The sequence below is a fragment of the Rhinolophus sinicus genome, linkage group LG01, assembly GCF_036562045.2.
Source record: "Rhinolophus sinicus isolate RSC01 linkage group LG01, ASM3656204v1, whole genome shotgun sequence".
Lineage (NCBI taxonomy): Eukaryota > Metazoa > Chordata > Mammalia > Chiroptera > Rhinolophidae > Rhinolophus > Rhinolophus sinicus.
This window is the reverse complement of record NC_133751.1, coordinates 138,393,786-138,420,889: the sequence shown is the minus strand read 5'-3', so window position 1 is coordinate 138,420,889 and position 27,104 is coordinate 138,393,786. Positions and strand designations below refer to the sequence as shown.

The following is a 27,104-nucleotide window of genomic DNA, read 5'->3' as shown; positions in this document are numbered from 1 at the left end:
TGCATCTGTATTCATCAGAGATATTGGTCTGTAGTTCTCTTTCTTTGTGTTATCCTTACCAGGTTTTGGTATCAGGGTAATGTTGGCCTCATAAAATGAGTTAGGGAGTACTGTCTCTTCTTCGATTTTTTGGAAGAGTTTGAGCAGGATTGGTATTAGATCCTCTTTGAAGGTTTGGTAGAATTCACTAGTGAAGCCATCTGGTCCCAGACTTTTGCTTTTGGGAAGGTTTTGGATGACTGATTCAATTTTGTTACTGGTGATCAGTCTGTTTAGATTTTCCAGTTCTTTACGGTTCAGCCTTGGAAGGCTATATGTTTCTAAGAACTTGTCCATTTCTTCTAGGTTATTGAATTTGGTGGCATATAGTCCTTCATAGTATTCTTGGATGATCCTTTGTATTTCTGTGGCATCTGTTATAACTTCCCCTTTTTCATTTCTGATTTTGTTAATTAGTGTCTTCTCTCTTTTTATCTGAGAGAGCCCAGCTAAGGGTTTGTCAATCTTGTTAATCTTTTCAAAGAACCAGGTGTTTGTCACATTAATTTTTTTCTACTGTCTTTTTGTTCTCCATTTCATTTAGTTCTGCTGTGATTTTTATTATTTCCTTTCTTCTGCTGACCTAGGGTTTCATTTGTTCTTCTTTTTCTAGTTCTTTAAGGTGTAATGTGAGGTTATTTATTTGGGATTTTTCTTGTTTCTTGAGATAGGCCTGTAATGACATAAATTTCCCTCTTAAAACTGCTTTCGCTACATCCCCAAAATTTTGGTAGGATGTATTTTCATTCTCATTTGTTTCTATATGTCTTTTGATCTCTCCTCTAATTTCTTCTTTGACCCAGTCATTCTTTAAAAGTATGCTGTTTAATCTCCATGTATTTGTGTTTTTTCCTGCTTTCTTTTTGCAGTTGATATCCAATTTCAAAGCCTTGTGATCAGAGAATATGCTTGGTATGATTTCAATCTTCTTAAATTTGCTGAGGTTAATTTTATGTCCCAATATATGGTCTAACCTTGAGAATGTTCCATGTACACTAGAAAAAAATGTATAGTCTGATGTTTTAGGATAAAGTGCTCTATAAATGTCAATTATGTCCATTTCAGCTAATGTGTCATTTAGGGATGCTATTTCATTCTTTATTTTCTGTTTGGATGATCTATCCATAGCTGTCAATGATGTATTTAAGTCCCCTAGTATAACTGTGTTTTGGTCAATTTCTCCCTTTAGTTCTGTTAGTAGTTGCTTGGTATATTTCGGTGCTCCCTGATTGGGGCATAAATATTGATGACTGTTATGTCTTCTTGTTGTATAGTTCCCTTTAACATTATGAAATGTCCATCTTTGTCTCTTGTTACCTTTTTCACCCTGAAGTCTCTTTCGTCTGATATCAGTATAGCTACACCTGATTTTCTTTGGACACCATTTGCTTGGAGTGTTAACTTCTACCCTTTCACTTTGAGTCTATGCTTGTCTTTGTAGCTGAGATGTGTATCTTGGAGACAGCATATGGTTGGGTTTAGATTTTTTGATCCAATCTGCTACTCTGTGCCTTTTTATTGATGAGTTCAGTCCATTTACATTTAGGGTGATTATTGATGTGTGAGGATTTCCCATCATTCTATCTTTAGTTTTCTGGTAAGACTATGTCTCCATTGTTTCTTTGCCTTTTTGTTGTTGTCTATTATATTTGTGTGGTGGTATTCTATGACATTTCCCTTTGTTTCTTCTTTTATTACAGTATATATTTCAGTTCTGGATTTTTTTTGAGTGGGTACCCTTAAGTTTATGTAAAAGAAAGTTTGATATTTAGAGTATTCCGTTTTCTTCAGCATGCCTATATTCCTCCTTCATATCTAAAGAGTATCTTTGCTGGGTATATTATTCTTGGCTCATAATTTCTCTCTTTCAATAGTTTGAATATTTGGTTCCACTCCCTCCTGGCTTATAGAGTTTCTGCTGAGAAATCTGATGATAATCTAATGGGCTTTCCTTTTGTAGGTTACCGTCTTCTTTTCCCTGGCTGCCTTGAGGATTCTTTCTTTGTCGTTGATTTTTGGCAGCTTCAATACAATGTGCCTTGGAAAAGGCCTGTTGGGGTTGAGGTAATTAGGTGTTCTATTTGCTTCTTGGATTTGTGGGTCTAGTTCTTCCCATAAGTTTGGGAAGTTCTCATTGACTATTTCTTTGAATGTACTCTCTGTTGCCTTCTCTCTTTCTTCTCTTTCTGGTATGCTCATTATTCTTATATGGCTCTTTCTGGTGGAGTCAGAAAGTTCTTGTAGAGTTCTTTCATTTCTTTTAAGTCTCAAGTCTCTTTCTTTTTCCATCCGTGTGATGTCCAGGTTTCTATATTCGACGTCATTGATTCTTTTCTCCATCTGGTCAACTCTACTACCTAAGCTGGTATTTCATTCTTAATTTCCTCTATTGAGTTCTTAATCTCCAGAAATTCCATTTGGTTCTTTTTTAAAATTTCAATCTCTTTGGTAAAATGTTCATGTTGTTCTTTGATTGTGTTTCTGAGTTCATTAAACTGCCTCTCTGTTTTCTTGCATCTCGTTGAAAGATTTCTGAACTGCAATCTTGAATTCTCTGTCATTTAAGTCACATATTTCCATATCTTTAATTTTCTGGAGACTTTTCCCTTTTCTCTGAGCTGTCTTATTGCCTTGGTTATTCATGGTAATTAGTGATTTATTATTTATCTTCCTAGACATCTACAGGAGTGGGTTCTGCAACAAGTTGATAAGAAGGGGTCTTTCTTTTGTTTTCCAGTATGTGTTGGTAGAATGTTTTAAGTTCTCTCTGACTGCAGCCTTTTTTTCCTCTCTCAAACTGTAGTGTTATATTTTCTCTGCACTATTCCAGCTTCTCACACAATGGGGGATTCCTTGGAAGGTGGGCTTCTCCTCTGTTAACAGTTCACCTGGGTCATAAGGTGCCGCGTTCTTTTAGGCATGCGGAGAGCTTTTGAAGTTCCAAAGCTCTTCCTGAACCGGATTCAGAGCCCGTGTGTTTCAGCAGTTCTGTTTACTCCTGCACGGATCTGCCCAGATAGGTGGGGACAGGGGCTGGGTGAGTTGTGAGAGGTGGCCCAGAGCAATGGTGGCAACCACCACAGCCAGTCCTGCTTCCACAGCTCCCTCCCCTTTGCCGTAACTAGTTGGGCTGCGAATCTGTGTCTGCGGACCACAGTTCTCAGAATTGCAAATATTCGGTTCTTTTGATCTGACTCTGCTACTGTTCTGCTTCTAGCACTGGGCAGGTGGGGGCGGGGTGAGCTCTGGGAGGGTAGGGAGGGGGCGGCTAGTCTCAGTGCCTAAGGATTCCGTTCTCTGCTCAGCAGTGAGGGCTTAAACCACTGTTTTCAGCCTTCCTTCCTCAGTCTTTGCTCCAAGGTCTGCCGTGAGCGTTGGGTTCAGCCATGTTATATGCTGTCCCCTCAGCCCTGTGGGCCATAAGCAGAGCCCTAGCAGTCCGAGTTCTTCCCTCTCCCGCAGCTGCGGTAATTCCGGGAAGCAGCGAGCTCAGAGCACGGAGCTAGGTCTGCGTCCTGCGCCTGCATGGCTCCTTCTCCGCACTTCTCCCTTCCTTCTTCCCCTGCTCGCGCAATTTGCCCACCTTTACATGAATTCAGTAGTGAGACTCTTTGTCTTGCCTGTCTGCTGTGCAGGGAGTCCTTTGTGGAGTTATAGTTTTTCAATTTGTTGTAAATTCCAGGGGAGATTTCCAGAGGCTCACCTTATGCCACCATTTTGATGATGTCTCTCCTAACATCTTGGTGATCCAATTTTTAACAATAGTTTCCCAACATTTTTGTAACTCTAAAACAATGAAATCCTTTTTGAAAATTTTAAGGTTTACCTATTAAAATTTTTTTGAGAAACTATTCCAAAGGATAGAAAAAAATAAGTGATAGTATTTATTCATTCTATTCATTCATTCATTCATTCTTCCTTCAGCAAACACATGAATACACATTCTTTGCCAGCCACTGTAGGACAAAAGCCAAGACATAAATGACAGTTCTTGCTTTCAAGGTGCTTACAGGCCAGTGGGTGGAAAAGAGACAAATATACAGATTGTTAAAATACAGTTTGCTAACTTCCTTAATAGATGTAAAGTAAACTGTTCATAGCTGTAAAGAAGCTGCCACTTTATAATCTAGAACAAAAATGAACTCAGTTCCTGGTAGTAAGAACTGAAAAGAGAGAATAAATGAGAGATATTAATAACGTAGAACCCACTGGGCATACTGACCAATTTGATGAGAGAAGTAAGACAAATATTTAATATTACTTTTAATAAGGATGCCCTGTGTTTAGAAATATAAGGAGTAGGTAGGCAGGGCCTAGTGAATATTTACCCAGAAAAAAGGATAAATTGAATATTCTCCTCTACAGATGACCGAATTCTCCTTCCTCTTAATTTGCGGATTATTATACACAATCCCTCATCGAAAACTTTTGGGAACCAGATGTGTTTTGGATATATGAGCTTTTTAAAATTGTTAAAAGTACGTTTAAATCCTTATTAACTATTATACAAATACAAAAAAAATTTTGAAATACAAGTTTTTAATGTCTAAAACATAAATCAAAGACTATGTACCAAATGATAATTTGAGGCTTTTTGTCGCTGAAGATTGATAACTGATTCTAAAAGAATGGACTCTCATGAATTGATGAATAGATACACAAAATGTAGGATAGCCATACAAGGGAATATTATTTGACCATTAAATGAATGAAATTCTGACACATGCTACAACATGGATGAACCTTGAAAACATTATGCTAAGTGAAAGCAGCCAGACACAAAAAGCTACATATTGTATGATTGTATGTATATGAAATGTCCAGAGTAAGCAAATCCATGGATACAGAAAGAAGATTAGTGGTTGTCAGGGGCTCAGAGTAGAGGGAAATGCAGAATGACTGATAAAGAGTATAGGATTTCCTTTTGGGGTGATGAAAATGTTTAGAATAAGTGGTGATTGATGTACAACATTGTGAATATACTAAAAAGCACTAAACGGTAAAATTTAAAATTGTGAACTTTATAGCATATGAATTATATCTCAATAAAGATGTTATTAAATTGTTTTCTATAAAAAAGAATGGACTCATTTTATCAGAGAATCTTCAAATTTCTAAAGTATTTAAAATAAACTGCTATTAGATGAATGATACCATGAAAACATTGCTGTTTGTGACTATGAATAACCACATTGATTTATGAGATCTACCTAAATCATGATAGAATTCTTCATATGTTTTGAAATTTAAAATTCTGCACACCCAAAAAAATCTAAACATGGAGCACATATAATTTGTACAGATAAGTAAAGAAACAGAAAGAGCATCAAATAATAGAATAAGCCTGTATTCGACTGTTGTATGTCCTTATTTCAAAGTTATAACAAATATAAAAATTTCAATCAAATGCTGAAAATAGTCATAAAGAGTGAATCTGGCAATTTTCTCTCTGAATCAAAATTCTGAATTCTGTTCATTCCAGATTAAGTTAGGGGATGTTTATAAGCCAATGAAAACCACTATAAGAGGATCACAGGAAACAATAGCTTTTGGAAACTAGAGAAAATTTCAAATTGAAGATTCAAATAGAAGAATGAAAGGAGGAAGAAACAAGGATGTGTCTGAATTTGAACAACTTTAAGTTTTAACATGTAATAGATGAATTATAGAGAAAAAAAGAAACAAGAGACAAAAAAAGTCCATCAAAATCTATGTTCATTCATTTAGGTCCCAGCTGATGTTCCAGCAGACTTGAGCTGAAGGTACTAATCACTAAAATACATAAATTGGCTTGATGATTCAGGTATTAAGATTTACTGAATGACCCCTTCCATTGGTAGATAGCTAGGAGGTAAAGAGAGAAATTTACTTCAGAAGATTGGGAAAGTCTACACTGCATTTAAAACTGCATAATCTATATCTATCCCTGTCTGTCTCTATATCTTTATATCTATATCTATGCATCTATAGACATATAAATATATGTTTAAACTATCTAGAAACAGAATTTTTGCAGCATAAATAATAAAACATAGATTTTATGTTTTACATACATATACAACTGAAAATTTACAAGAATCAAAAAAAGTATATATATGTAGCAAGAAACCAATATTTTCTTTATTATTCATGGAAAATAAATTATAACAAGATAAAATTCTTACCAACATTTACTTAGTCATCTAAATTATTTTTCAGTAATTTGTGTTTCATTCACATTGAACAATGTAAGTCAAATAAATAAACTTTGATTTATAAGTATAACATAATAATATGATTATTAGATTCGAGTATATGACCATGAACTAAATTTAAGAAGCTCCCAATATTTACTTTAATATGTGGTAAGTCACAACAACAATATCAAAAAATTTTTTTGGTTGTTTTGGCCTTTTAAGATTATAATATACATTCAATATTATTGAAAAGTTTAATATAAAGCATGAAATATAATTTGATCTAGGTATTTGGCCAATTGTGAGCTTTCCAATCATTTTATAAAGCCTGCTATCTCATGAATAGTCTGCGTAAAATAATGTGGTATCTTTTATCATAGCCTTTTGCCTTTCAGAACTTCAATTACAGACCTGTACTAACTCTACCCATGCAAACACAATATATTACCATATATTTATAATGATAAATTGTATTCATTTATTCATTCATATGCCTCATTATGAATGAAACATAATCACGTTCTCAGCCAGTTTTGAATGACTGAACTTTATACAGATTTACACTTACTAAAGACAGGTAGCAAATTAGTACCCATAAATAAAAAGTCTTGGTATTGATTTGTTTCTGGATTTGTGTACATTTCCTAGAAGCAGAATTACAGAGAATTCAGGTAGTGGGTCAAGTGAAGATGCTCTATCAGATGGCATGTAGTGTATTCCCTCAATGTCTTTAACTATTGTCTCCAACATCACACCTTGCATTGCTTGCAGATATATCCCACATTCCCCCTTGGCTATTGATTATCCGTTATTAATTATACATGTCTTTTATATATGTTTGATTCATCCTTTGATATTTCCCTCTTTTTATTTGCAATTTTTTTTTTAATGTTCTCTTATCCGCTGTGTTCTCTAGATGTTCAATCTGGCTGATAATCCATTTAACTTCTGATATTTCATAAGCATTTGTTTCACGGTTTCATAAAGCTCTTATACACTAAAACTTTTAAGCATTTTACGTAAACAAATGCTCAGAAATACATACAATTCATATAAAGCTTTATATATACTCTATTAAGTTCAAAATAAGTTCCATGTTTTTTTTTTAAAACCACATAATCTAAACTAAATTTTAAAAAGATTAAATAAGCACTCTGAAATGCATTCCTCCCTTTAAAATGGTCACTACCTGCCTGTTACCTCAAATTTATAATCGAAACCTATCTTATATTTGCCACCTGCTACATACCGTGTTTTCCCGAAAGTGAGACCTAGCTGGACCATCAGCTCTAATGCGTGTTTTGGAGCAAAAATTAATATAAGACCTGGTAGTATATTACATTATATTATATTATATCTTATATTAATTTTTGCTCCAAAAGATGCATTAAAGCTGATGGTCCGGCTAGGTCTTATTTTTGGGGAAACACAGTAGTAGAAATAACAGGCATTGTTTACTCAGGATGATTTGATGCATATTTATTGTCTAGAATGATCATGTGAAAACCATTCTCAGCTAAAACTTGGGGAAACAGATCTAAGTTTCTATAAATATAAATAGTAATAAGCATACATGTATCTCCTTTTTAAAAAAATCATTCAAATGAGAACATTTTCTTTGTGTATAATGTCCTGTTCCTCACTTTTTATTTTACAAGTGCATCTTTTTATAATACCAGAGAGATCTATTTCTTTAGACAAATGAGGTCTCCATCACACAGCTGAATGTAGCTGGAGAAAAACCCATAACCATACTGATTGGTCTCACTGTTAAATTCATGAAGAACTCAGGTGGGCTCTTCATGCTCCCAGGAAATCACAGTATATTTCCCTCGTCCATTTATTCTCCCATTTCCTAGATAATGTTTTCACACTTCCTCTTCCTTGAGTTCTCTCAAGGATCCAGTTGACTTAATTTCAAATTACATCCAAGCTCGTACTCCTTCTTACCACTTCCACTGCTATTCTGGTCTGAGGCACCATTATTTCCGAATTATCTCCCAGCTTTTGCTCCCTATCAGCCTTTTGTAATAAACCAATCAGAGTAAGCTTTTAAAAAATTGTCAGACACTGTCACTCCTCTGTTAAGACAGACAAACTCCAATGAACATCATTATCTTTCTGACCTCATCTCCTACCACTATCCCTCCTGCTCTGCTCAAGCCACAGTGGCTTCTAACCCTTTGTGTTTGTTTGTTTTTTTTAGTTGAAGGTGTTTTTTTTTCTTTTTTCTTTTTTTTAAATTAAAGTCTATTGGGGTGACAATTGTTAGTAAAGTTACATAGATTTCAGGTGTTCAATTCTGTAATACATTGTCTGATTTGTATGGAACCACAAAAGACCCCGAATAGCCAAAGCAATCCTAAGAGAAAAGAACAATACTGGAGGTATCACACTCCCTGACTTTAGCTTGTACTACAGGGCTACAATAATCAAAACAGCATGGTATTGGCAGAAAAACAGACACACAGACCAATGGAATAGACCCAGAAATAAACCCACATAAATATGGACAGATAATTTTTGACAAAGAAGCAAAAAACACACAATGGAGACAAGACAGCCTCTTCAATAAATGGCGCTGGGAGAACTGGAAAGCCACGTGCATAAAAATGAAACTGGATTGCTGTCACCATGTACCAGACTTAATTCAAAATGGATCAAAGACATAAGCATAAGACCTAAGCCTTTTGTCTTGAAACGTCTTACATGTTCCTCTCTCAATGCATCTACACTTGTTCTCTCTACTTAGGGAACACCCTTTCCTCAGATATCCACATGACTAAATCCCTTGATTCATTGAAGTCTTTGCTTAAATCTGCTCTTTCTCTTTCTCGATGAGACCTACCGTGCTAATCCTATTTAATATTGCAGCACCTCCTCCTAATCCCAATGACACTGCCAATGCAACGTATCCTGCTTTATGTGTTTTTCTTTATAGAACTTATCTTCTGACATACTACATTATGTATTATGATTAGTTTTTGTCTGTGTCCCACCACTAAAATGTAAGCTCCAAAAGGGCTGGGATCTCTGTCACTGATCCCAAGCACCTATAACAGTGCCTCATACAAAGTAGGCCCTCAATAAATATTTGAGAAATAAATGAACAAAAATTTCTTCATTTAATTAAAAAAGTTAATATACATATATTAATAATATTTAAGTTTAGAATATTTTATAGTAAAATTTCTCTCCCACTCCTGTTCTCCATCTATCTAATTCCTATTCCTTCCCATGAGATGACATCATTATTATTTGTGTATACTTGCAGTGATTTTTTTTTTTCATAAGAATATATAAACATTCTTTCCCCAACTCTCTTTGACCACAAAGGTAACGTTCTATATATACAGTTCTGCATTTGTAATATTGTAATTTTAATTGTAGTTCATATGTAACTTTTAAAAAACTAATTGAGCTTGAAGATTTTTCTTTATTATAAATAACAAGGCTCCTTTTTTGTTTTTAACAGCTGCATAGTATTTCATTCTGGATATCCCATAGTTAAATTTGTCCCATATAGATGAAAATTTAGGTTTTTCCGTTTACTATTAAACATCACAAAGAATAACTCTGTACCTATCTCATTTCATAAATGAATAAACCAGTGAATAAATTCTAAGTAGTAATGAACTCAGTCGATGGAAAGGTGTTTTTCTAACTTTGACAGATATTGCCAATTACCTCCATAGGGTTTGTGCCAATTTATATTCCACTAGGAACATACAAGAATGCCTTTATTCTCACCAAGACTATTACATCTAATTTTGAGATATTTGGAAATTCTGATAGGTGACAGATAGTATTTCATTGTGACTTCAATCTGCTTTTCTTTTATTAAGAAGGAGGCTGGAATGTTCATAATCTTAAGAGCCATTTGTATTTCTTTTTCTGTAAATAATCTGTTCATCTCCTTTGTCATTTTTCGACAGTACTGTTAGTGTTTTAACTTACCATTTTATGTTTTTTAGTTACACTTTAGGAAATTTAGCCATTTCTCTTTATAAGAATTGCAAATATTTTCCCCCCAATGTTTGTAGTTTATCTTTTGATTTTGTTTGTGTGTGTTTTAAAAATGTGGTTAAAATTATTAATCATTTTCTTTTATGGCTTCTAGATTGCATTTTGAAGGTTTTTTCCTATTCTAAAGTCATAAGAAAAAGAATTTCATGTTTTTGAATTACCTCTATGGCTTCATATTTTACATTTAAATATTTGGTCCATTTATAATATATCTTGGTGTATGATATGAGGTATGGATACAACTTTCCTCTCCAGATGGCTAACCAGTTGTCCCAGCAACATGTATTAATTCTTTTCCCACTGATATGAGACGCCATCCTTATCATTTCTAATATTCATGCACTTACAAGTCTATTGCTAGAGTTTACTATTCTGTTCATTTTGTCATTTCATACACAATATAGTCTTTTTCAGCGAGGGTTCCGTAAGAAAATTAAACTCTACAAAAATGATATGTGACTTTTTTCTTAATTTTCTCAAGGGTGGTACTTTTCTGATTCTCCCGAAGATAGTATATAGCTAGTACCATTCTAGATGCACAGAAAGTTCATTCATTACATATATAGGTTGAATAATACCCACCCAAAGATATTATGCCCTAATCCCTGGAACTTGTAAGTGTTACTAAGGTAACATTTCCCAGCTGTGATTCAGTTAATGATTTCAAAATGGGGAGATTATCCTGTATTATCCAAGTGAACCCTAAATGCAATCACAAGGGTCCTTATAAGAAAAATGCAGAAGGGGAGGAGGCAATATTGCTTAGAGCCCAAGATTGAAGTGATGTGGACATAAGCCAAGGAATGCTGGCAGCCAGTAGAAGCTGGAAGAGGCCATACCCTCCACCCCCGCCACCTCTTCAGAGCATTTAGAGGGAGAATGGCTCTGCCAACACCTTGATTTTGGCCCAGTGACACTGGTTTCAGACTTCTGGCATATGGAACTGTGAGAGAATAAATGTCTGCGGCATTAAGTCACCAGGTTTGTGTTAATTTGACACAACAGTCATAGGAAATTAATATACAAAAAATATGACTCGGCTTACGGCACATACCCAAACAATATGCCCACATACAATATGGCACTAGGGCATATTTCAAAGTTATTTTGGTAGGCATGAATGTTACTTAGGTGGATACATTAATCTTGTGCCACAATATCTTAGTGAAGTCTCTTGAAGTGATTTTTAGTAGTTACTCAGTTGATTTTATTGGGTGGCAATTCCAGGTATATAATCATGTGATGTACATGCAGGGGTTTTAACTTCACCTTTTTTACTTTTTTTTTTTTAACTTCCAGTGTTTTTCTCTTGTCTGGTTCCCTTCACCATAATGTTACATGACAGTCATGACAGTGGGCATCTTTACAGTATTCCTGACTTTTGTGCAAATGTTTTCAGTGTTTCCTCATTCTTTCACTCCCATCCCAATTAGTTCTGCTTCAAACTGAGAGGAGAATGAATGAACTTTTCAAGTCTAGTGTGTTTTTATTTTCCCTTGTACTTGCACTGTTTTTGCTTTGTAAGTGTTGGTGCCATTTCATTTCGTTTGTAGATATTAAAAATTACCATATCTTCATTGTGAATTACACTTTGTATTAAAAAAAAAACACTTTGTTCATCCCTTTTGATGTTTATCTGGACTCATTCCTCTGGTCTGACATAAGTATTTTGCTTGCCTTTATCTGGCTTAATTTTCACCCTTTACTTTTTTTTTTTTTTAAATTTTATTGGGGAACAGTGTGTTTCTCCAGGGCCCATCAGCTCCAAGTCTTTGTCCTTCAATTCAGTTGTGGAGGGTGCAGCTCAGCTCCAAGTCCAGTCACCGTTTTCAATCTCAGTTGCAGGGGGTGCAGCCCACCATCCCATGCGGGAATTGAACCGGCAACCCTGCTGTTGAGAGCTTGCGCTCTAACCACCTGAGCCATCGGCTGCCCCTACCCTTCTTTACTTTCCAAAATTTCTAAAGCTTTAGTTGTGTTTTTTGCATATATCAGATAACAGAATTTTGCTCTGTGATTTAGTTGAAAATCCAATTTTTAAAAAAATCAACACATGAGTTATGCCTCTTTACATTGACTTTTCTGTTGGCTGATTCCCTTTGGTACAATGTTAAGTGATAATTGTGACTGTGGGCATCTGATAAATAGAATTGTTCTTTGTTCTATTATTTTAACTGGTCTTCTGGATTTTTAAAAAAGAAAATATTTTATCATTAGTTGGTAACTCACATTTCTGTATATGTAGTATTTCTGTATGTCTCTTTGTTACAGTAGTTTGTTTAATTATAACTCAGGTAACTTTGTATTCACAAATCAATTTAATGTAATTTATACAATTTTGTCTATTTCTGTATTCAAGATCTATTAGTTCACTTCTATAAGCAATTATATTAGCATATTTTCTATTATTGTGTCCTACCCTTTCATATTTCAGTTGATATTTTTCAGTGTTTTTCTATGTACTATTAAGTTCTATTACTCTTACTATTTGCAGGTTTAATTGACGTTCTTTGACTTGCAAGTATTAAAGAGGAGGAAATCCACAAACTTACAACTATGAGAACCTAGGAGAAAGGGGAGAAAATAGGTCAAGGAACTGTGTCATTTCTATTTTTAGGGAATATAGTATTTATATTTTGTTCTTTAACTCTAATTGTCACTTTTGTTTTAGTCTTTATTTTACAGTTAAATCCTTTCAATGCTCACTGGTTGTCCTTTTGTGATTTTTCTAGTTATTTTTATCTGAATGGCTGTAGTTAATGTACTAGAAATTTTTTCTAGATGGGCACATTTGAAACAATATTCTCTGAGTTCAAAACTGTCTGTAGTCCTTATACCCACAGACTGTTTGATGATTTTAAAAAACAAAACACTTTTTTTTCTTAAACAAAATCCTGTGGGTGATACTGTCAACTGGCTCTAAATGTTGATGTGGATAAATCCGAGACAAGCCCAAATATTCTTCCCTCTTATTAATGATTTATCATTCTTATTCACATTTCAAGTCCAGTAACTTCATGAGGATATGTCTCAGTACTGACAGTTCTAAGTTAATTTTCTCTGGCCCATGGTGTATCCTTTTAATATGTGGATTCAAACTGTCTCTTATTTTATAAAAGTTATTAAATTTTATCTTTATTTATTATTTTCTATTTTTTGAGTTTTTTTTCTTTAGTGTCTTTCTCTCTGTTTTATGTCTTTCCCAGAGTTCTTAAATTCTGGATCAGAATTTTGCTGCTAGAGTTGAATGCTTTATTCATTTTCTCTGTTTTCTTTCTGCCTCTGCATCTTTCCATCTGTCCATCCGTCCTTCCCTCGGAGGGAAGAAACCCATATATTTTCAGTAATATCAGGATTCAGATATAATCCCCAAACTCTAAAACAGGCAAAAGCAGCTGAGACCTGGCAGGAGCCATAGACAGTGAATGAAGAGAAGCAGTCTTGGTTGGACACATGTAGTGGTAATAGACCCCACACTGTGAATCCTGGAAAATGATGGCAAAAAAAATATGCCCTGAAGATACATAGCGCACCCTAAGTTGTTACAGGCCTTTTCTGTAATCACAGGTATGGGAATAGAGGTGAGATGAGTTGTCAGCAGAATCCACAAGACTCAATTAGTTTTAGAGTAGAGAAGGTGGGGGCTATACAGAGAATACACAGACAAGCCACTCCTACAGGAAGTACTTCATGTTTGAGGCAGCCGAGAAACAAATCTTGTGAAGACTGGCAAACCTGGAACAATACTCTAGACCTTCCCTCCCTTACCTTCACTCTCCCGACCAACACACATACAGCCCTCTTAAGAATAGCTAGCCGGGTAAAACTAGTATTATATTCAGTCATTAAAAAGTAATAAGAGGAATTAGCACAGCACTGATGAAAAAAGGTACTCTACGAAAAGGGGGTGAAAATAACCGCGAAACAGGCAGCAATTGATCACTAGAAAAATAATAATACCAAAGTACAAAGAAGAGGTTGGAAAATGGAATGCTTTCATCTTTGTTAGCCATTAGCATTTATTCTTTGATAAAATGCATGCTTGTTTCTTTTATACAAATGAGATGTCTTTTCCATATTGAATTGTTAGTACTCTTTGCCTATTAAGAAAATCAGCATCTTCTTTATTGTAGCTACCAAATATTAATTATTAGGTTTTCAAGTGCCTTTTAATTTAATTTGTGTGTTTTTTCTAATTATTAAAAAAATTTAGGGTAAAAAATTATAAATCTATTATTTTATAGCTTTGAAAGAGTTGCTTTTTAAATAAAACACTAAAGTTACCATTCAGTATGTTTTCTGAAGGTCTTTTAAATTTCACAATTCACATCAATCCTACGCTCAAACCAGCAATGGTTTCTTGTCCCGGTTAAAACAAAACCTAAATTTTACATTCCTTAATATGACCTCTGAGGCCCTATATATCAGTCCCCTGCTAGCTCTTCAGCCTTATTTCAAACCACTCTTCTTTCCCTCACTTTCTCCATACAAGCACATATGGTTTCTTGCTATACCTCAAACATATACCGTGTTTCCCTGAAAATAAGTCTTAGCCAGACTATCAGCTCTAATGCGTCTTTTGGAGCAAAAATTTCTGTAAGACCCCAGTATTTATTATTATATTACATTACATTATATTATATTATACCCTGTCTTATATACAGTAAAATAAGACTGGGTCTTATATTAATTTTTTTTTTCCACCTCCAACCTCCACCTGTACCTGAATAGCACAAGGCAAAGTTTTTATTCATGTTTGTTGTACAAGTGGAAGGACCACAGAATCAGGATTAACTTCTGTTAACAATAACTAACAAGATAGAAATGGGTCGCATATTACAGTTTTTAAATGGACCATTTACACAATAAATGAAGAAAACTGACAATAGAACAGGCCAGTGGTCAGCCAACACACAACCTGTGTTAACAAATGTGGCCAAAGGATTGATATATGTATCTATTAGTTTACACTTGCTTCTGAAATATCTGAATGGCACATGTATTAGAAGCTCGTGCAAAACTACTTTCCCAAATCACCAGATGGCCCTCAGAGTTAGTTAGGTATTAGCACCAGAAGTAACTGCATTGAACAATATATATATACTCAGTTACGATCTGAAAGATAAGACTGGGTAATCATTTCAAAGTATAAACTACAGATATAATCTAAGAAGACAAAGTAAAAAAATATTTTCCAACTTAAAGCACAGCTAGTAAACATAAATGGACTAAAAGTCCATAGTATCTGTTTACACACAAATTGAATTCAGAACAATTTTCAGAGAGCCAATTCCAGTCCTGGTTTTACCACTTAACCAGAAGCAAAATCTCAGCTGGATCATTTTGTTCAAGGATGATTTGAAAACCAATTGCCAGTACTATCTTAGATCCCAGCCATGAATCTCTCATACTAACTTGCATTTGGGCAGAATACACTTTGAGAAATAAAATGACAAAACTGATGCTCACACACCCAGATTACCAATTGTCAGCCCAGATCACACTTCAATTCCTAATGATTTAAGATAAGAGCTCCTTCCCCTTTATCTCTTATTCCATGAAACTCAACCTGGGTTACAAAATACACAATACAACCCATCTACGTGGCACCAAATGGCTAATACTTAGGTACGCACAGGATTGAATTTATAAAGTTGATGAAAAGGCATTTCATTAAAGAAAACAAAGAATATAAATTAGCATGCCTAGATTACACAGGCTTATCTTACTTTGGTCACCTGAACAATTTTGAGTTGGCTCCAATTAGTGGTCAATAGAATACAGGGTGTCATCAAAAAATATGGTGAATGTTTAAATAAAAAAAAATTTACTACAGTAAAAGACACACTGCCAATATTAATCTCCCTCAAAACATTACATCAATTTTTGCTCCAAAAGACACATTAGAGCTGATTGTCTGGGTAGGTCTTATTTTCCTTCCTTAAAAAAAAAAATTCCAATTACAGTTGATATACAATATTATATTAGTTTCAAGTGTACCACATAGTGATCAGACATTTATATAGACTTTTATATAACTGAAGAAGTGATCACCTTGATAGGTCTAGTTCCCACCTGACACCATACATAGTTTTTACAACATTATTCACTATATTCCCTATGCTGTACTTCATACCCCCATGACTGTTTTTATAACCGGCAATTTGTACTTCTTAATCCCTTCCCTTTATTCACCAATCCCCTCAACCTACCTCCCATCTGACAACCATCAAAATGGTCTGGGCATCTATCTAGAGGGTATTTTGCTAAGTGAAATAGGCAGACAGAGACAGAGAAATACCATATGATTTCACTTACTTGTGGAATCTAAAAACAAAATAAATGAACACACAAAACAGAAATCAACAGCTTTTTCATCTGTTGTTCCATTTTGCTGCCTCAGCCTGTATTCCTCCAGCCACAGCTCCCACTTCCATATTCGGGAGGTTTCTGCTTAAATATCATTTTCTCAGAGAAGTCTTCCTTTAACCACCTTATCAAAAATACCACTTCAAACTCTGCGTTATCCTTTACTTACTGAGCATATTTTATTTTTCCTTTAAGAACATATCACTTTTTGAAATCATATTATTTATTTGTTCGATTATTGTTTGTCTCTCACAATAGGTAGTAAGCTCCATGAGGGTAGGGAGTTTGTCTCCTCCACTGTTTACGAGTATGACAGCTCCTAGAATAATCTCCAGCAGAGATGTTGCAAAAATGCATTTTTAAGAATGAAGGGACGAATGAATAAATAATGTTTTCCAATGCTTAATTTAAAACATGTTTTAAAGCAGCTTAAAAATTTGCCTCTATTAGTAAAAAGAAAGCAGAAGAAGGCAAGCTATTTAGTTCAAAAGCCTTCTTTAGAAGTTCAGGCTTTTAAAGATTTCCTTTATGATGTGCTAAGTATTTTCAGAGCTCATCAGTATATGTATAACATGTCATTTCTTCTGTGCTGAAAGCAGATCATATTTCTGCTGGAAAACAATTTACGCTCGATTTACACTTGCCTTACATGATACATTTTTATACAAACTGAGATTTTATGTCTACAAGTTCTTTGAGGAAGTAAAATCCTTGCCTTAGCGTTGTTCAGTTTCCAGGGCAGGCACACAATAAACATGTACTTTACATCATGCATTGGAAAATATAAGTGTTATGGGAAAAGAAAGCAAGGTAAGGTGGGAGAGAGTGACAATTTAAAACAGAATGGTCATCTAGGCCTTCCTGAGGAGGTGACACTTAAGCAAATGTTTGAAGAAGGTGAGGAAACTATCAAAGTAGTCAAAAGAATGCATTCTAGGCTCAGAAGGTAATTCTACAAAAGGATGTTCAAAATATTAAGTAATGTTAGTATCATAAGATAAATATATAATCTCCCAAGATTATGTTGGAGGATTTAAAATTCATTTGGATGGCATGATATATTTGGTTAATAGTCAACTCTCTTTACTTTGTCATGCGCTGTGTACTGTATGTGATATCGTAGACACTCACAGTAAATAGTTTATAGAAAAACATGTCAATAAAGAAATCCGTAGAATCTATACTAATAACAAATCTTTACCTTTTAACAGATTAGTTCATTTATTTTACTATTTGTTGCTTTTCTTTTAAATGTCACAAATAAAGGTATAAATTAATAGTGAAATGTATTAAGTTTAAATCTGCCATCAAAAGCCTGCCATATTACTTGCCTTTGTAATGGTTAGTTTTCTGTGTCAACTTGGATAGACTATATTACAGTTATTCAGTTAAACACTAATTTAGGTGTTGCTGTGAAGGCATTTTATAGATATTTGAAACAGATGTTAACATCTACAATCTGGTGACTTTAACTAAAGGAGATTACCTCATAATTTGGGTGAGCCTCATTCAATCGGTTGAGAGGCCTGAAGAGCAAAGTTGAGATTTCCCTGAAGAAAAAATTCTGCCTCAAGACAGAAGCATCAGTTCCTGCCTGAAAATTTTGCATCTGCTGACCTGCCCTGCAAATTTCATACCTGCTAGTCTGTAATTGTGTAAGCCAATTCCTTGAAATTAATCTCTTTATACATATGTGTGCGTGTGCACATACACACATACACACACGTATTTACACACACACATATTTATACACATGTATCTTTACTGGTTCTGTTTCATTGGAGAATTGTAACTGACACAGTCCTCTGACTAAATTAGAAGCTACTTGAGGAAAGGCACCATGTCTTATTGTGATTCCTGCATCTAATATAGCTCACAACATGATGCTTTCTTGAAAGAAAAAGACAAAATTACAGAAGAGCATTTTAATTCCATATGTAGTTGGAAGATAATTTTATTATTAAACAGTAGAAAAAATTATCATATAAACATTGATAAGTTTTATACAACAAAAATCAAAAGATAAAAAGCAAAGTGACCATGAAATAAATATAACAAAGTTCTTAAATCTAATATATATGAAGAAATTACAAAAACATGAAATTATTATTATAGCTTCTCTGTATGAGAAAAATCTAAATCTATTTGCAATTGCAGCAAAAATAATAAAATTTTTATCATTTTTATCTAAGTAAGTAAATAAGGAAAATTTATCTAAGTAAATAGAAGACCTGAGAGAGAAATTATAAGACACTGAGAGAGTAATTAAAGAAGATACAAATAAATGGAAACATATACCAGGCTCATGGATAAGAAGAATTAATATAGTTAAAATGTCCATACTACTCAAAGGACTATATAGATTCAATGCCATCCCTATCAAAATACCAATGGCATTTTTTCACAGAATTAGAACAAATAATTCTAAAATTTATATGGAACCATAAAAGACCCCAATTAGCCATGATAATCCCAAGAAAGAAGAACAAAGCTGGAGGTATCAAGCTACCTGACATTAAATTATACTACAAGGCTACAGTAATCAAAATAGCATGGTACTGGCATAAAAACAAACACATAGATCAATGGAACAGAATAGAGAACCCAGAAATAAATCCATGCCCACATGGTCATTTAATCTACAACAAAGAAAGCAAGGATTTACATTGGGGTAAAGACAGTCTATTTAATATACGGTCCTGGGAAAACTAGACAGATACATACATGCAAAAAATTTAAATGGACCACCTTCTTATGCATATACAAGAACAAACTCAAATGGATTAAAGACTTAAATGTAAGAACCAAAATCATTAAACTCCTAGAAGAAAACATAGGAAGTAAACTCTCAGACATTACCTTCAGTAAGATTTTTACTGATATATCTCCTCAGGCAAGGGAAACAGAAGAAAAAATAAACAAATGGAACTACATCAAAGTAAAGAATTTTTGCATAGCCAAGGAAACCATCAACAAAACAAAAATACACCCTACTGAATGGAAGAAGTTATTTGCCAATGATACATCCAATAAGGGGTTGATATCCAAAATTTAAGAAAAACTCATATAACTCAACACCGAAGAACAAACAATCCAATTAAAAAATGAGCAGAGGACATGAAGAGACATTTCTCCAAAGAGGACATACAGATGGCCAACAGGCATATGACAAGATGTTCAAGGTCACTAATCATCAGAGAAATGCAAATAAAAACCATAATGAGATAGCAGCACCTCATTCCTTTCAGAATGGCTATCATCAATAAGTCAACAAACAACAAGTGCTGGCGAGGTTGTGGAGAAAAGGGAACCGTGGTACACTGTTGGTGGGATTGCAAATTGGTGCAGCCACCATGGAAAACATTATGGAGGTTCCTCAAAAAATTAAAAATAGAGCTACCTTATGACCCAGCAATTCCACTCCTGGGTATTTATCCAAAGAAACCCAAAATACTAATTCAAAAATATATATTCACCCTATGTTTACTGCAGTGCTATTCATAATAGCCAAGATACGGAAACAACCAAAATGCCTATCAATAGACGACTGGATAAAAAAATTGTGGCACATGTATACAATGGAATATTACTCTGTCATAAAAAAGAATGAAATCTTACCATTTGCAACAACATGGATGGACGTAGAGGATATTATGCTAAGTGAAATTAAGTCAGACTGAGAAAGACAAACACCATATGATCTCTCTTATATGTGAAATATAAAGAACAAAATAAATGAACAAACAAAACAGAAATGTATAGACTGATATATACAGAGAACAAACTGATGGTTGCTAGATGGGAGGGGGGTTGGGAGCTAGGGGAGAAGGTGAAGAGATTGAATATTTAAAATGTTAATATCGATTTAAAGGACATCATGTGCAAAATTAAAAACTTGAAAGAATGGAAGTAGATATTTTTTTAACATGTAACACTGAATTTCTAAACCATACAACAAACTCTTAGAATACATTAATTAAGAGACAGAGACTAATATGAAAAATAGTATGAACAAGCAATTTCAGAAGTAGGAAGTCAGAGAGACAACACGAATATAGATACTCAAATTCACTGGTGATAAGAGGAATTTAAATTAAAACACTGAGCTACAAATTACACACAGCAGACTAAAAATAGAAAGCTGGATTATGCTGAGGGCTGGCAGAGACCAGGGGGTTACTGCTGGTGGTGAAAATGTGGACCAAAGTATTTATCTGGTAGAGCACCTGGCAGGACTTGGTCAAATAAAATAAAAAGGTATGTCCTATTAGCCAGCAATTCTGATCCTGGGTATACATCGCAAAGAAATCCACACGAAGTTCCTTCCATAAAAGGACAAGTAGGAGGATGTTCATCATGGCATTGTTTGTTATGACAGGAAATTGGAAGCAATGTGGATGGCAATCACCGGGAAATCTCGCTACTTAAAACATGGCAGCTATAAACAATGGAGTACAATGTAGCAGTTACGAGGAATAGAAACACGACGACAACATAAATAATAAAAACATAGGGTTAATTAAAATAAAATAGTAAGAAACAGATTGAGAGACATAGCACATACCGTTTATGCACATTAAAATTTCATGTACATAAATGAGAGAGGGGCAGGGTAGAAATAGTTAAGACAAGCTCAACCATGAGATAACTGCTAAAATTGAGAGATGGGCGCATGGAGGTTCAAAATATTATTCTCCTTTTTCTTTTTTACTTATTTGAAAATTTCCATTTAAAATATTTAAAAAAAATAGATATATGTAAAATAATAGTCATATCACCAAAAGACAAACAAAAGAGAACAGTGCAGTAGATATTATTTTACACTATCATATTACAATGTTTTCCTATTGGTCGAGGTCAGGGGCATGGAAGTGGAAATGAGAATTAAAAAAAGGTATATAAACAAAAAAAATAAATGCTTTACATGGATCAGTGATGACAGTGTACCATGAACTGAGGAGTGTAATTTACTCTATTCTCTACGCAAAAGAGCCATTAAAAAAAAAATTCCTTTGTTTTTCTTTAATTAGAAGGATCTGTTTTAGACTGTGGAGATGAAGGAACTACAAAAATAATTGTCTAATTATTATAATTAAAAAAACAATTGAATAGCTGTTCCAAGTAACCAACTCACCATATATAACTATAGAAATTATTTTAAAATAATGTCATTTATATTTTCGAGAGAAGTCATTTCTGACAATAATATTCATCAAAGAAAACTGGCAAAATCACGAAGCTGCTAACCACAAATTAAGGCGAAAAAATAGATTTTAAGTACTTGCATTCTGAAAGAATAAAGAAAAATAGAACAAAGGGAAAAAATTCCCCTACCAGAGGCTATAGACTTTCTTTTTCTGTTCAGTGGCAAAAGTAGATATTTTTTCACAGGCAAAACTTTATGCTGATATTGAAAAATTAGAACTTTTCAAAATCAGTATTTCTGGTTTCTTCAGAAAAAAACAAGATACGATTTTACTGGTCTTTTAATCCCAGTAAATCCCATCTAGAAAGGATTCTAGAGCTGAACAAAATGCCCCATATACCGGTCACATACTCTCCAAGTTTCCATTGTGCACACCTGACAGGCAACACTATTTATTTTTACACCTTGTACCCCTCGTATCTCACTCATAATTTTCCCAAAATGTATTCCAAAATTTATTTAGTAATGTAAACATGTAATCCGTCATCAAAGGCATGAATAGAACATGCTAAGTGAAAGGATATGATAGGTCAAGACAAATCTTTGGAGACTCAAGAAATAGCGATAAGAGGTTTGGTAGTCAGAGGTAATGCTATGAATATTTGAAACTATGATGGGTTTTTTGGAATGGAGGAACTGATTCATGAATTCATTAAAAAGAAGGGGCAGTGGACAGTAGTTTTGTTCATTTTTTCAAGTTAAACTCTAAAATGACTGAGTTATGCTCACAGTTTTGACGGAAGCCATTGTTAATTGGTTTGCACTCTTTCGTAACAATATATCAATTTTATCAACTGCCTGTTATAAATGAAATCTGATACTCCCTATCAAGATGGCATTAAAGCATAAAAATTTGTGTCTGCATATGAATGAATGATGTGATATGATCACTTAGACAGAGCCAGTGATAAAAAGTAGCAAGTTTAGTAATAAGTCCAATTACAATATGGCAATCCTAACCATTTAAATGAGATTATTTATGAGGCTATAGTTATTACTTACCTTGAGTGTCTATCTTTTAAAGATCTTGTCTGTAAACCATATAACCTTCAACATCTACTTCCCACATGCAAAAACTGATATCCTTAATGAGCATCTAAAAGAGAAACATAAGAAAGTATTAGAAATTTGAGGTTATAAATATTGTTTCCTTTATTTTAAATACAAAAGCAGATCCTGAAATTATTCTTTAAGACCTTCTTTAGTAAGTTTGGGCAAAGGGAGGTGTATATTATAGGACACGTTTTATGTAAATAAATGTAACAATAATGAGATTTTCACTTCAGAAGAATCAGAAAGTTCTGTGGAACATGTATTTTGAGCCATGTCATAAAGTTTAGCATGTCATATAGTAATAATTTTATCTGACTACCTACTTTCTATGAACATTTTTAAGAAATAAAATTTTAAACACATTGATTCTGATGTCCTACATGCACATATCCCCACTCCAGAGGACAATTTCCTTGTTCAAAACAGATAATTAAAAAATATTCTTGATTACATTTGAGTTGCCTATAAAGGCCCAAATCATAGAGCTCAACTAGTTAAATATTCTCTCTTCATGTAACAGTCAAAATTGTATCCCCTTATCATTTAAACTATCCAGTCAGTACTTTACACCAACCTAGTGAAGCTCAGCAGAGGTTTTGAAAGAGAAATTGCCTCTATTAGAGAATTGGGATCATCCAGAGAAAATGTTCTTTGCTGAAAGAATTTGATTCTGATTTCCTTTGGTTTTTAAAAATCAGCCAGAGAAAAGCCATTTTGGAAACAGGATTTGGATGCTACAGTGTTATACCTTTAGTATATGGTTTTGAGTACTATGGATTCCCAAGCCAAATATCAAAAATTTTGGATTAACAACATCGTTTTACTTTCGGTCACCTGTGTAGATCCCTGCTTCTCAGTTGCAGCTGCACATTAAAAACACCTGGAACTCTTAAATGTACCGAGACTCAGTCTATTCCGTACATATTTTGATTTAATTGGTATGATGTGGGGCCAGGGTCTAGGTATTTTTAAAAAGCATTAAGGAAGGATATCTGTTTTTCAGGTAAGAAACAATCTTCTGCAAGTTTTGACCTAGTTTCTACAGATTAACTAATAAGACACAACTTAAAAAAAAATACTATCTGCAAAGTTCTTGAGAACTACTCAGATACTTGCTAATCTACCTACTAATAAAATGACTTCAAAGCTTCCAAGACACACATTAACACACAAATGTACCTCAACAACTATGTGATATCTTAGATTATATGGATCTAAGCATGACATAAATGGTGGTTGCAGTGAACCTCAACCTATAATGAACTTAAGGACCAAAAATGCTACTTTAAAAATGTAGATTCCGAAGTAAGGATGCCCAGAGACTCTGATTCAGAAGAACTAGTCTAAGGCCACGGATTCTCTATTTTTAAAGACATCTCTGGTAATTATAATGCAAAAGTCTACAGTTTCTGTAAAACAGTGCTTTGAGAATTTATGAACACTGACTACTCATCGACCTTCATTGCTACCATTTATAAAAATATTTCTTGAGTTATATTCTAAGATTGTGTTTCTCATATTAACAGATAATCTAAAGACCCACCGGGTAAGAAATAGGACTTTAGCAATAAATCAATGTAGATAAACTAAAATGATGTTTATGGATTATATGTTTTGTAAGCTTTGCTCTCCTCCTAAGTAAACAGTGCAGGTAATCAATAAAATACTTGTGGCAAAAAGACAAATTTAGGTTATATTCTACAAGGAAAATTTAACCTAGAACCTCATAAATAACTAGAAACACACCCTCAGTGTCTCAGAATTAAAAGTTTTTGTCTCTAATTTAGTAGGGGGGAAAAGTTCTTCTAGCATCATTTGCTTTGTTTAAATATAGTCAATTTTTTTTTAAAGAAAAATTCTCGAATTAGTTCCCTCAAAAACACACACAAATATAACTTACTAAAAAGAACATGAAATCAGTTGTTAACATTTTAGTTTTGAAAATTCTTATAACAGGTCCAGAAATACTTTGCAATAAATATATTCATACACACATATTATTTAGATTATTTCTAAAAAAGAGAAGTCTAATAAACAGAGGTAAATATCAGAGTCTGCTGTACATAAGGATGGTGCCCTCAATAACTGCTAAACGTTGAAAGCAACTGTACTTATTTTCTCTTACCTACCTAGTTTGGAAGTGCTCCTAATGAAGTATTCTTTCTACATGCATGTGCCACTAAAGATTTCAGGTTTTCCTATTAAGTGAACATCAATCTTCAGCTAACGACTATAGTTGATGTTTGCCCCAGGCCTAGGGCTGCTTAATAGCTGGTAAACAGTCATGGGCTTCCCAAGTATCTTCACAGATAAGGAGCTAGCTATTCCACTTCTCAAATCTACAGGACGGGATGCACATCTGCCTCTGTGGTTTGCGGCCATGAAACGAAGTCCCGGTGTCTTTTGGCAAGACTTGATCTTCTGCTATCTGACCCCAGCCACCATCTGCTGTTTATCTCTCATCTCTTGGTTAACCAAAACTTGGCTCAAATACTGCTTCCTCCTTGAAGGAAATTTCCGTCAATCTGACACTAAAATCTCTTTCTCTTCTGATTTCCTACACTATTTAGTACAAATTACTTAGCTAATTAATCAGGTACTCACTGATGGTCTCTTATATCTATCTTTTGTTATTATTTAAGATTTGGCGTGTTTGTCTTGTTCTCTCAACTAGATTGTAATTTCCCAGGAAGTCCTAGCCTGAAAGCATTTAATAAATATGTGATGATTTTATTTGTTGGTTTTTCTAGTGATTGAAGTTTAGTATTTTAAAATGATTGGGCAAGGCATCCAGCTTTTCTCTTTAATATACTTTATTACTATGAACGATTTTAAAATTGCAATTTCCATATGCTGCATGAACTTTCCCATCTGTTCTGAGGACTACCACAGATAACTCCCTTAATGTCCCATAATCCAGATAATTTTGGTTAACTGAGAGTAATGGTGTAATAATTACCATTATTAATAATAACTGACTTAATAAGAATTAACATTTGTTTTCAATAAATTGGGCTTTATTTAAATATACTTAACACAGAAGTCACAGGGAACATAGTTTAGTATTTCCTTAGGAAAACTACATATTTTTGTAAGAACCAATAACTCTGTAAATCACATAATACTCTCCATCACAAAAGAATTCAATCTATATATATATATATATCTATATATATCTATATATATATATATAGATATATATATATATATATAACCTTTAATGATTAAAAATACAAACTTCTACATAATAGACATTGTTAAGTATCTCAGTTGTCATTAAGTTGCTAAAACTTCCTGCTTGCTTTCAAATACACTAATACAAAGTAACATTATTGCTTGCTAAATTTTAAGTAGCATTAATTAATCCTCACAACAATCCTAAAAAATGCTATTATTATCTACATTTTACAGATAAGGAAACTGAGGTACAGAGAGATTAACTTGCTAATAACTGGCAGAGCTGGGTTCCAAACTCACGCAGTCTACAATTAACTATAGCATTTCTTGAAGGCACCATCCATTAAACTAAAATTTCCAGTAGTTCTGGAAGCCTTATCTAATACTAATATATCTTCATATACATTTCTGCCTCACACCCTCCAATCTTTTGCAAGGTTTACCAGGTTTCCCATTGAAAGGAAAATGCCAGGGTGTCCCATTTCCAATTCTTCTTCCTCAAAAAAAGATGCTTTCTAAGTCCTCATTTAGCTCTACATACTTCCTATTAATATTTCTGCACAATTTCCATGATAAGGCCTCTGTGAGACTAAGGGTTTATCTTAAAAGACCTGCCTTGTTTCTGAATATAATGTTCTAGAGCCAATTCTGACTAAGATCTATTAAGTATGATTCAATATTGGGATATAAAGTGTATGGATTTAACTCACATTTTTCTATTTTTTTTTAATGAAAAATTATGCCTTCTTAAAATATTACTGCACTCCTAATTTTCAAGTATAGTAGTTTATATGGGATGAAAACATGCTTTCTACTTCCCTGTGCCCTGGGGACTATATCCAAACCTAAACTTTTAGAGGTGATTGCTTCCATACCATTAGCAAGATGCAGTTTCATAGCCCTCAAGATCCCCTTCATTCTGATCTGATAGGTGACTTTAAAAAAATAATTCTAATTCACAAATTTCATATATGGCTGATTGGAAACAGATCATAGTTAGAAATTATAGAATAAAATAAAACCCCACAAAGTATAAATATTTTATTTCACCAGAAAAC

General features: G+C 33.9%; 1 protein-coding gene across 15 annotated transcripts in view; it reads right to left on the bottom strand.

Moving 5' to 3' along the window:
• Positions 1-27,104, bottom strand: part of MBD5 (methyl-CpG binding domain protein 5) — a 372,589-nt gene that overhangs the window by 190,902 nt on the left and 154,583 nt on the right. For all 15 annotated transcript variants that reach the window (XM_074335952.1, XM_074335923.1, XM_074335956.1 and 12 more), the window contains one exon: positions 22,819-22,912. The gene's annotated coding sequence lies outside the window, so the exon portion shown is untranslated. The remainder of the gene's footprint in view (positions 1-22,818; positions 22,913-27,104) is intronic.